This window comes from Bison bison, unplaced genomic scaffold (assembly GCF_000754665.1).
Source record: "Bison bison bison isolate TAMUID 2011002044 unplaced genomic scaffold, Bison_UMD1.0 scf7180017864165, whole genome shotgun sequence".
In the NCBI taxonomy this organism is placed as follows: domain Eukaryota; kingdom Metazoa; phylum Chordata; class Mammalia; order Artiodactyla; family Bovidae; genus Bison; species Bison bison.
The window spans coordinates 24671-36723 of NW_011494737.1; positions in this window are offsets into that span (position 1 = coordinate 24671).

Genomic DNA, 12053 nt, shown 5'->3' on the forward strand with positions numbered 1-12053 from the left:
AGGCTTTTTAGTTCCTCTTCACTTTCTGCCATAAGGGTAGTGTCATCTGCATATCTGAGGTTATTGATATTTCTCCTGGCAATCTTGATTCCAGCTTGTGCTTCTTCCAGTCCAGCATTTCTCATGATGTACTCTGCATATAAATTAAATAAGCAGGGTGACAATGAACCAAACCATCTTCTCTATTTCCTGAGAAAGTTCTAGGGGGGTCAAGAAGCAACAGTTTGAATGGGACATGGAATAATTGACTGGTTCAAAACTGGGAAAAGAGTACAAAGCTGTATATCATCACCCTGCTTACTAACTTCTATGAAAAGTATATCATGTGAAATTCTAGGCTGGATGAATCACATCAAGATTGCCAGGAGAAATAACAACAGCCCCAGACACACAGATGACACCACTGTAATGGCAGAGACTAAAGAGTAACTAAAGAGCCTCTTGATGAGGGTGAAAGAAGAGAGTGAAAATGCTGGCTTGAAAGTCAATATTTTAAAAACTAAGATCATGGCATTTGGTCCCATCACTTCATGTCAAATAGAAGTGGGAAAGTGGAAGCAATGACAGATTTTCTTTTCTTGGGTTCCAAAATCACTGTGGACAGTGACTGCAGCCATGAAACTAAAGATGTTTGTTCCTTGGTTGGAAAGTTTTGACAAACCTAGACAGTGTATTAAAAATCACTTTGCCAACAAAGATGCATATAGTCAAAGCTGTGGTTTTTCCAGTAGTCATGTCCAGATGTGAGAGCTGAACCATAAAGAAGGCTGAGAACAAAATAATAGAAGCTTTTGTACTAAGGTGCTGGAAAAGACTCTTGAGATTCCCTCAGACAGCAGGGAGATCAAACCAGGCAATCCTAAAAGAAATCAACCCTGAATATTCATTAGAAGGGCTGATGCTAAAGTTGAAGCCCCAATCCTTTGTCCACCTGATGAGAAGAGCTAACTCATTCAAAAAGATGCTGATGCTCAGAAAAACTGAAGGCAAAACAAGAAGTGAGTGGCAGAAAATGAGATGGTTAGATAGTATCACCGGAGAAGGCAATGGCACCCCGCTCCAGTACTCTTGCCTGGAAAATCCCATGGGTGGACGAGCCTGGTAGGCTGCAGTCCATGGGGTCGCTAAGAGTCGGACGCCACTGAGAGACTTTACTTTCACTTTTCACTTTCATGCCTTGGGGAAGGAAATGGCAACTCACTCCATTGTTCTTGCCTGGAGAATCCCAGGGACTGGGGTGCCTGATGGGCTGCCATCCATGGGATCACACAGAGTCAGACATGACTGAAGTGACTTAGCAGCAGCAGATAGTATCACTGATTCAATGGACATGAATTTGAGCAAAGTATGGGAGATAATAAAGGACAGGGAAGCCTAGCATGCTACATTCCATGGGGTTGCAAAGAGTCAGATACAACTTAGCAGCTGAACAACAACAGTGACAAAAGAATTGTAGCCTGCCATTCTCCTCTGTCCATGGGATTTTCTAGGCAAGAATCCTGGAGTGGGTTGCCATTTCCTACTCCACGGAATCTTCCTGACCAAGGGATGGAACCACCCACATCTCATGTCTCCTGCATTGGCAGGCAGATTCTTTACCACTGAGCCACTGGGAAGACCTCAATATGGTGGATAGTAACTACTTGATCCTGGAGTAGGACATGTCAACCCATTCCAGTATTCCATGGACAGAGGAGCCTGGAGGGCTACCATCCATGGAGTTGCAAAGAGTTGAACATAATTGAGCATGTAGGACCACAACAACCAGTAACCACTTTATATTCTGTGGCCATAGCATATGGTCTTTATCTCAACTGCTTTTTTTCTACCCTTGTAAAAGGGAAGCAGCCAGTCACTAAAAATGGGTATGACTGTATTCAAAGAACTTGGCATTGGGCCAAAATTTCTTATGTTACATTTTCATTTACGCAAGTTTGAAATATTTTATAAATTCAACTGTGATTCCTTTGTTAACCTATGTATTTAGAATTAACTGTGTTATTTCTAAATGTTTTGAGGTTTTCCAAGTCATCTTATTGATTTCTAATTCCTATGGGATAAGAGAACATACTGCATATGATTTGAAATTATTTTTATTATATGAGTCAACTGTACAGCATTATAATTCAACACCTGTATATACCACAAAATGATCATCACCACAAGACTAGTTACCATCTATCACCATTCAGCTGACCCCTTTAACCCACTTCACCCAATCTCAAACCCCTTCTCTTTGATAATCACTGATCTATTTTCTGTATCTATGGATTTGATTTCATCTAGTTTATTCATTTGCATTTTTTATTTTTTTATTCTACATATGAGTGAAATAATATGCTATTTGTATTTTTTCATTGAACTTATTTTACTTAGCCTAATACTTTCAAGACTATCTATGTTGCCAACTATGGTTGGATTTCATTTTATAAATAACTTAATAGTATCCCATTGTATATAGATTTTTTTCCTTTCATCACTTTAACTACATCCTGATACTCCCTCTGGCCTCCAGAATTTCTGCTGAAAGATCAGTTGTTAACCTTATGGGGATTCCCTTTTATGTTATTTGTTGTTTCCATTGCTGCTTTAAATTTTTTTTCTTTGTGTTTAATTTTTGCTACTTTTTTAATATGTGTCTTGGCATGTTTCTTAGGGTTTACACTGTATAGAACTCTCTGGGCTTCCCAGAGTTGGATGCCTACTTCCTTTCCCATGTTAGGGAAGTTTTCAAATAAAATCTCTTCAAATATTTTCTCATATCCTTTATTTTTCTCTTCTTCTTAGGATGCCTATAATTTGAATGTTGGTGCATTTAATGTTCCAGTGGTCTCTAAGACTATCTGCATTTCTTTTAATTTTTTTGTCTTTATTCTGCTCTGCTTCAGTTATTTCTACCATTATATATTTCAACCCACTCATCTATTCTTCTGCCTCGGTTATTCTGCTATTGGTTCCCTCTAGTGTAGTTTTCATTTGAGTTATGTTGTTCATTGTTGACTGTTCTTTAGGTCTCTTGCTGCTGCTAAGTCACTTCAGTCGTGTCTGATTCTGTGTGACCCCAGAGACGGCAGCCCACCAGGCTCCCCCGTCCCTGGGATTCTCCAGGCAAGAACACTGGAGTGGGTTGCCATTTCCTTCTCCAATGCATGAAAGTGAAAAGTGAAAATGAAGTTATTCAGTCATGTCTGACTCTTAGCAACCCCATGGACTGCAGCCTACCAGGGTCCTCCACCCATGGGATTTTCCAGGCAAGAGTGATGGAGTGGGTTGCCATTGCCTTCACTTTAGTTTTTCTTGGTCCTTGTTAAATATTTCTTGTATCTTCTCAATTTTTACTTCCATTTTATTTATCTGTACCTCCATTTTATTTCTTAGTTTTTTTTTTTTAATTTAATTTTATTTTTTAACTTTACAATATTATATTGGTTTTGCCATGTATCAACATGAATCCACCACAGGTATACACATTTTCCCCATCCTGAACCCTCCTCCCTCCTCCCTCCCCATACCATTTTACTACCATTACTCTGAATTCTTCTTCAGGTAGACTTTCCAGTTCCTCTTTGTTTGTTCTGTTGGGGTTTTTTTTACCACACTCCTTCATCTGCTGCATGTTTCTCTGTATTTTCATTTGGTTTAATTTATTGTTTTGGGGATCTCCTTTCTGCAGGCTGCAAGGTCATAGTTCCTCTTACTTATGGAGTTTGTGCCCCATGGGTAGGGTTGGACAGTTTTCCTGGTAGCTAGGATCTGTACCTATGTTCTGGTTGCTGGAGCTAGATCTTATCTTTCAAAAAGGCAGTGTCACACCCAGTGTTATGTTATGGGGTATCTGTGAGCTTGGTACGGAGAAGGCAATGGCACCCCAGTACTCTTGCCTGGAAAATCCCATGCACAGAGGAGCCTGGTGGGCTGCAGTCCATGGGGTCGCTACGAGTCAGACACGACTGAGCAACTTCACTTTCAGTCTTCACTTTCATGCATTGGAGAAGGAAATGGCAACCCACTCCGGAATTCTTGCCTGGAGAATCCCAGGGACGGGGGAGCCTGGTGGGCTGCCGTCTATGACTTTCAACAACCTGTCTGCTAATGGGTAGACTGGTGTTCATGTTTTGCTAGTTGTTTGGTGTGAGATATCAAGCAGAGGAGATTGCTGACCTTTGGGTGGGGCCAGGTCTTAGTGAATGTTGAGATGGAAGCCTTTGAGAGAACTCTTGCTGATTAGCGTTCTGTGAGGTCAGGAGTTCTCTGGTGTTTAAATATCCTGTACTCTGGTCTTCAACCTTGGAGCTTCAGACTATTTTCTGGAGCACCAAGTCTCTACAAGGCATACAGCTTAGAAGGGAAAAAGAAAGAAAGAAAAAAGAAAAAAAGATAAACAAATAAATAAAAAAGAAAGAGAAAAAATTCAAACAAACATATAAACAAAAACAAGAGACAGAAAAAGCTCAAACACAAATGGTAAAACAACATTAATCAGACAGGAACACATAAAGAAACACAAACTTACACTCACAAGAAGAAGAAAAGAAGAAAGAATAAAGAGAGGAAGTAAAACAGAAGAGAGCAATCAAACCAATAAATCCATAAATGAAAATAAACACTAAAAACTAGAGTAGCAAAAACAAAAAAGAAACATGGGGGGAAATGCAATATAATGGAAAATTATTGTAGAAATAGGGAAAAATAAATACAATTAATTTAAAAATAAAAGCATTAAAAAGAAGAAAAAGTAAGTAAAAAATAAAAATTAAAGGATTAATAGAAAGGAACAACAATTTAACCAAACAAAAAAGTATGTATGTATAGAGTGGTAGCAAGAATATTTTCTTGTGACATCAGTTGTCCTTGTGACACAGTGAGCTCTAGCCAATCTGCCTACTTAGAAAGTTCTCCAGTGTTTTTCAGGCCTCTGGGTTTGCTGTGGGTACCCTAGGGTCAGTTCTGAATCAGATCTGGCCTTAGTCCAGCTTATGAAAGTGAAAGTGGCTCAACTGTATACAACTCTTTGCGACCCCATGGACTATACAGTTCATGGAATTTTCCAGGCCACAATACTGTAATGGGTAGCCTTTCCCTTCTCCAGGGGAACTTGGACTTGCTTCCAAAGTCCACATTTGCCCCCAAGGTCCACAGTCTTAAGCTAATTTCAGGGATTTAATCTGCTGCACCTGCAGTTGAAGGAGTGGATTCCCTTCCTCTTCTTTGGTCATATAGCCCTTGGTACTTCACTTTGCTTTTGGCCCTGCCTCTGCTTGTAGGCCATCCTTCAGCATTTGTTCCCTGCCCATACCAGAGGAGGTGAAGGCCAAGGCTCATTAGAGCTCACTTGCTCAGTGGCACTGGAGAGAGGAAGGGGTCTGGCAGCCACAGTTGGGATGTGCAGTGGCTATATAGACTGCTGGAAGTCCCTACAGTCTGAGGTGGATCATGTACTCTCCCAGGTTGTGGGTTCCTTGGAAGAGCCAAGCTGCATAGGCTCCCAGGAAGTTGTAAGTGGTGACCTGTGCCTGTTTATAGCTTGGTGGCCACTGTAGCAGCCATCATATCCATCTCTGGGGTCACAGACCCCAGGCCCATCTCACCCCCAATTTCTGGCATTTGTGTTAGCCTTGGCTGTGGCATGTCCACAAGCATGCCCACGGCCCACATCTGGGGTTGCAGACTGCAGCCAGATCATCCTACCTATGGCACTCATGAAGGCAGGGTCTGCAGAGTTAGAGGGTCCCCACGACAATGATCTCTTGCCTTTCTGGCAGGTCCAGGCTTTTCCCTGGACTCCCTCAGCTGTACCATACTAGCCTGTTCAGAATACTTTCAAGTCAGTCAATCTCAATCCTCTCCCTAGCGTCTGACCCCCAAAGCCTGAGACTCAGCACCCAGACCTCACTCGCCGTGGAAGACCTGCAAACCACATCTTGACTGAAGTGCTAGTTGGCAACAATCTCTACAATTAATTCTCTCCATTTTGCATTTTGTCTTCTGAGAACCTGTTGCTGCGCTCCCTTCTGAGGTTCCAAAGCTCCCCACTGTCCTCACCCCTGATGGGGTATCTGAGTGTGCAAAAACTTTCCCTCCTTCATAGCTCCTTCCTTGAGATGTACCACCCGTCTGGTTTCCTTTCTCTCTACTTCCTCCCTCCCCTCTCCATTTTTCTTATTGCTCTTTTCCTACTGCTTTATGTGGAGATTATCTTGCCTTTTTGGAAGTCTGAGGTCTTCTGACAGCATTCAACAGGTATTCTGTAGAAGTTATTCCACATGCAGCTGTATTTTTGATGTATTAGGGTAAGAAAATGATCCTCACGTCTTACTCCTCTGCTATCTTCAACTCTTCCACTATTCTATATATAAACCACATTTTCTTATCCATTCATCCATTGATGGATAATTAGGTTGTTTCTATATTTTGACTATTGCAAATTATGCTGCAATGAACATAGAGGTGTATCTATCTTTTGAATTAGTGTTATTCTTTTGAAATATACCCAGAAGTGGAATAGCTGGGCCTTATTGTACCTTAATTTCTAATTTTTTGAGGAATTTTTATACTGTTTTTCAAAGTGACTGCACCAATTTACAGTCCCACCAACACCATTTGAGGGTTTCCTTTTCTCCACCTTCTTGTTTTTGTTTTTTCTTTGTATTTGTCTGGAACTTATTATTATATCTCTAGGAAGTTCCTGTCCAATAGGAGCATTCATGATCATAAAATGTGCAAAGCTGTCCAATTTTGGCATGTGAATTCAGGGTTCTACATTTACCTCACTTTATTTTATATTATTGGCTTTTGGCCATTGCTTAGTAACTTTTTCTAAATACATATCAAAATGCCTAGGATTCACCAATGAAATGACTAAACTTACATTGTATGAATGAGATAATTTCAAATATTGTTTTTTAACATTCACTATTTTCCCTCCCAGTTGTATTCCTGTAGAAGAAATAGCTTATAATTGTACTCATGACCAAAATTATTTATAGAAAATTGGTAATTTAGACCAAGATATACCAATTCAGACTTTTTCCTAGGTTGTCACTAATTCTTGTCATATTATTTAAGCATTGCTGCAAAATACATACCTTGTCTCTCTTTTTCTAAGTTATGTGTGTGTGAATGTATGTGTATTTTCATTGGATAAATATATACATGTAGTTTCATTGTGTGTATATATATATATATACACACACACACACACATATATAATATGTCTACTATGCCTTGCTGTACGCTAGAGATTAATAACCTAAAAGTTGAATTTTTAATAACCTAGTGACAAAACTGATAGCTCAGTTTGTAAAGAATCCACTTTCAATGCAGGAAACCCTGGTTCGATTCCTGGGTCAGGAAGATCCACTGGAGAAGGGATAGGCTACCCACTTCAGTATTCCTGGGCTTTCCTTGTGGCTCAGCTGGTAAAGAATCAGCCTGCAATGTGGGAGACCCAGGCACCCTTGAGAAAGAAACAAGCAATAACATCACAAGTGCTTGCTATAACTTTTGTTTGACAAAAGAGCTTGCTGCTATTAACCAAAAAAGCTGCAGATTTATGAAAGAGAAATGTCCAGACTTTTCAGGATTTACTTGAACCAGGCTCTGTATTACTTTTATATTACCACTATAACAAGTTATACAAACTTATAGTTCTAGAAGTCAGAAGTCTGAAATGGGTCTTACTGGGCTAAAATCAAGATGTAAGTGGAACTTCATACTTTTTTGGATGTTCTGAGGAGAATATGATTTCTTGTCTTTGCAGCTTCTAGAAGCTGCCTACACTTCTTGGTTCCTGGGCCCACTTCTGTATCTTCAAAACCAATAAAAACTCGTCAAGTGCTTCACACCACTCTGACAAAACTGTCTGCTTCCCTCCTCTACGTATTCTTCTACTATGTCTACTATTTTCCTACTTCTACTTAGGGCCCATGTCATTATATTGGGCCCTCTGAATATCCCAGTATAATCTTCCCATCTCAAGGTCAGTTAATTAGAAACCTTTATTCTGTCTACAATGTTAATTTTCTAACACATTCAAAGGTTCTAGAAAGACATGGGCAAGTTTTTAAAAATTTTTTTGGCAATGGAGGGGGCGGGGGGAATTTTATTCTACCACCAAGCTGTCAACTAACAATTTCTGGCCACATCAAATATTATGGTGATCCAGCAGTGAACGTGGGAACTTATGAAGGTCAATAATAGAGTCTGGTCTTAAAGTGATCTTAGCAGACTAGCTAAGTCATGACATTGGTTTCCTAACCCATGAAGTAAAAGTTATCTGAAAAGAAAAGGGAGTTTGGGATTGATATATACATACTGGTATATTTAAAATAGATAATCAACAAGCACTTACTGTATTGTATAGAGAACTCTGCCCAATATTCTGTAATAACTCAATGGGAAAAGAATTTGAAAAAGAATAGATGCACATATATGGATAACTGAGTCAATTTGCTTTTCACTCAAACTCATATAGCATTGTTAATCAACTATACTCCAATATAAAATAAAAGTTAAATAGATTCTTTTACAAGTGGTTGACCAGATTTCCCAGCACCACTTGTTAAAGAGATTGTCTTTAATCCATTGTATATTCTTGCCTCCTTTGTCGAAGATAAGGTGTCCATATGTGCGTGGATTTATCTCTGGGCTTTCTATTTTATTCCATTGATCAATATTTCTGTCTTTGTGCCAGTACCATACTGTCTTGATAACTGTGGCTTTGTAGTAGAGCCTGAAGTCAGGTAGGTTGATTCCTCCAGTTCCATTCTTCTTTCTCAAGATCGCTTTGGCTATTCGAGGTTTTTTGTATTTCCATACAAATTGTGAAATTATTTGTTCTAGCTCTGTGAAGAATAGTGTTGGTAGCTTGATAGGGATTGCATTGAATCTATAAATTGCTTTGGGTAGTATACTCATTTTCACTATATTGATTCTTCCAATCCATGAACATGGTATATTTCTCCATCTATTAGTGTCCTCTTTGATTTCTTTCACCAGGAGCCTATTATACAGAGTGAAGTAAGCCAGAAGGAAAAACATAAATACAGTATACTAACGCATATCTATGGAATTTAGAAAGATGGTAACAATAACCCGGTGTACAAGACAGCAAAAGAGACACTGATGTATAGAACAGTCTTATGGACTCTGTGGGAGAGGGAGAGGGTGGGAAGATTTGGGAGAATGGCAATGAAACATGTAAAATATCATGTAGGAAACGAGTTGCCAGTCCAGGTTCGATGCATGACGCTGGATGCTTGGGGCTGGTGCACTGGGACGGCCCAGAGGGATGGTATGGGGAGGGAGGAGGGAGGAGGGTTCGGGATGGGGAACACATGTATACCTGTGGCGGATTCATTTTGATATTTGGCAAAACTAATACAATTATGTAAAGTTTAAAAATAAAATAAAATTAGAGAAAAAAAAAAAAGGAAAAAAAAAAAAGTTAAATAGAAAATGAAAACTTCTGAAACTGTAATTCTATGCCCAAGTAATAATGCAAAACTATGCCCCATTTTTGGGAGAACTATAAAGATTAGAGTTAACATTAAGGACTTGAAAGATGCACAGGTATACCAAAAATACCTCTTATGTCCATTATTTAACGTGCTTCTTTGATCTAAGGAAAGAAGAAAAGGGTCTTACATTTGCTGTTTCAAATTTAGTCTCTACTGAAACAAAGCAACACATGCTTTGGTTCAATTAAAACAGGCATACACATTTACTTTACATATATTTGATATGTATATATTTAATAAGTATAAATTACATTTATATACATGACAGTCAACACAAATTAAATAATATGTAGAATAGACACATTTTTCTCTTCTTCTTCTTTTTTTTTTTGGTGTTAGTAAATGTTATAGTTTCATCCAGACATTACTGGATATCAACATCAGGTTACAAAGATGGAACTTCCACATTTCACCCACTGAAGTTGCCACCCATTTATTCCAATTTAGAACTTAAAAAAAAAAGTCCAAAGCAAAGTAATTCTTTAGAGATCTGAATATGTTGGATATACTAAGTAGATTTAGCCCTCTATGTAAGTTACAAAGTGAAGTCAGGACTTAAACAGCTGTCCCTTTTTCACCAGTGGTTCTAGAAAACTCTTGGGGATGGGGTTGGGGAATAATTTCCATTAAAAATGGAAATATAAATTTAAACTCTTCGTTATATCCTTTAACTCTCCTTTCATGTAAGATTTTGAAACCAAAACATCTTATTGCTGATAGAAACTCATCAACTGTTTTCACAACTTGGGCTCCTGAGACAAATAACTCATGATTAAATGGTGTGAGCATTTTCCTTGTAATGTTAAATAAAACAATTCCCGCAATGAAATTAGCAACATTTGTCAGTGGTTTGCATGAGACTATTCTATCTTGCATGTATAAAAAGTGGAAACAATAGTAAAATTACAGGGCAAACCATAGCTTGAGAACAGCTTAACATAACCAGACTTTTAACAGTTATTAATACAAGTGTTAGGGCATAATATAAGCAAAGATTTGATGCTTAAAAAGCATTCTTACAATAATATTTAATATCTGCCTGGGGTTAAAATAAAGCAATATAGATTATTAGGTTTATTATTCCCCAAAATATCAACTGTGAGAGGATGTTTACCAAAGAAGTTGTCCTCTCTTAAATCTTGAAGTTGTAGAACAAATAAACCACTAGGATGACAGAATAAGATTGTTTCACAGATGCAGTTTTCAAAGATTTCTTTATAAAACTTCTGAATGTCTAAGATAAATATTCCAATATTTCTCACCTTACATTGTTTCACTTTTCCCATAAACATTTTACAGATGCTAATCTGATTGATATGCAACCCTTAAAATAAATGTTGAATTTCAAAAAGGCTACATCATTAAAATGATGTAACTCAAAATAATCACAAATATCTGGGAGTGAACTTCAGTGTATTGGCACAACACACTCCCACTTTGAGACAACCATTTCAGCTGTACCTAAAAGTCTTTTAAAAAAGAAATCTAAGTTTACAAAGGGAAGCTTAAAGTTTGCCAACTATTTTGATAGCACTAAGAGTTAAATTTATTTAAATAAAATATATGTAACTAGTAACACTTCACTTTTGTTCACCTTGCTTACCTCCTGGCATGAAATCAACCTTTGGTAATAATAAAAAGTACATAGCCTAGAGAAATGCATATTGTGTAGTCAAAGAGGATTAAGACAGATAAGAACTTATCCTGGCTCCTAAAGTCTACCTTCCTCACTTGTAGCAGCCAGAGGGAAAGAAATGTAAAGTTATCATCAATGACTACTGTGATTTTCATATAGTTTGTTGGTACTGTTCCTGCCTACCTAGGGCCACTGTTTAGCTCCAATCATTGGGCTGAGTAATGCAGTTCTGAACCTGCCATAAACAAACTAGAAATATCTGGTTGTCCCTAGCTGGAGGCAGAGCCCAGAGAAATTCTACTCTGAGGTGATACAGGTTTAAACACTTGACAAGGCAAGTTTGGAAGGGTCAGAAAATTTACAAAATGGAACATATGGCTACAGATTAGATGAAGACTTGGTTTGGTAATAGAGACTGTATTTATAAACCAGCCCTTAAGTGAATATAGTTCAGGTCTTTTGCTTTACTGGGACTAGTTGGCTAAACATCTTGTTTTTTCCTCCAATACCCATCACTATCAGATAACAGTAAAACCACCCTAAAGCTAAATTGTAGAATGAGATAATTCTTCACTATTGCTTTGATTGGGTTTGGAAGTAAATCCCTCTTCTTAATTTGGACCAGGACAAGTGAATTAAATTTCTAAACTTCTAATTCCTCACATGAACAGATAATAGTTATATAAGGATTAAAATAACATCAACCATTTGCCTTGCATGGTGTCTGGTATATATGCACTCCATATGGGATAATTATCTTGATCACCTCCACACATAATTTTATTAAAATAATGGCACTTGTGGTTTAATATATGTCATTATTGGTAACTCAGTCAATCAAACTGAGTATAACTTCCTTCCTACACATTATGTTCTTTAGCATCTTATCCTATAGCAAA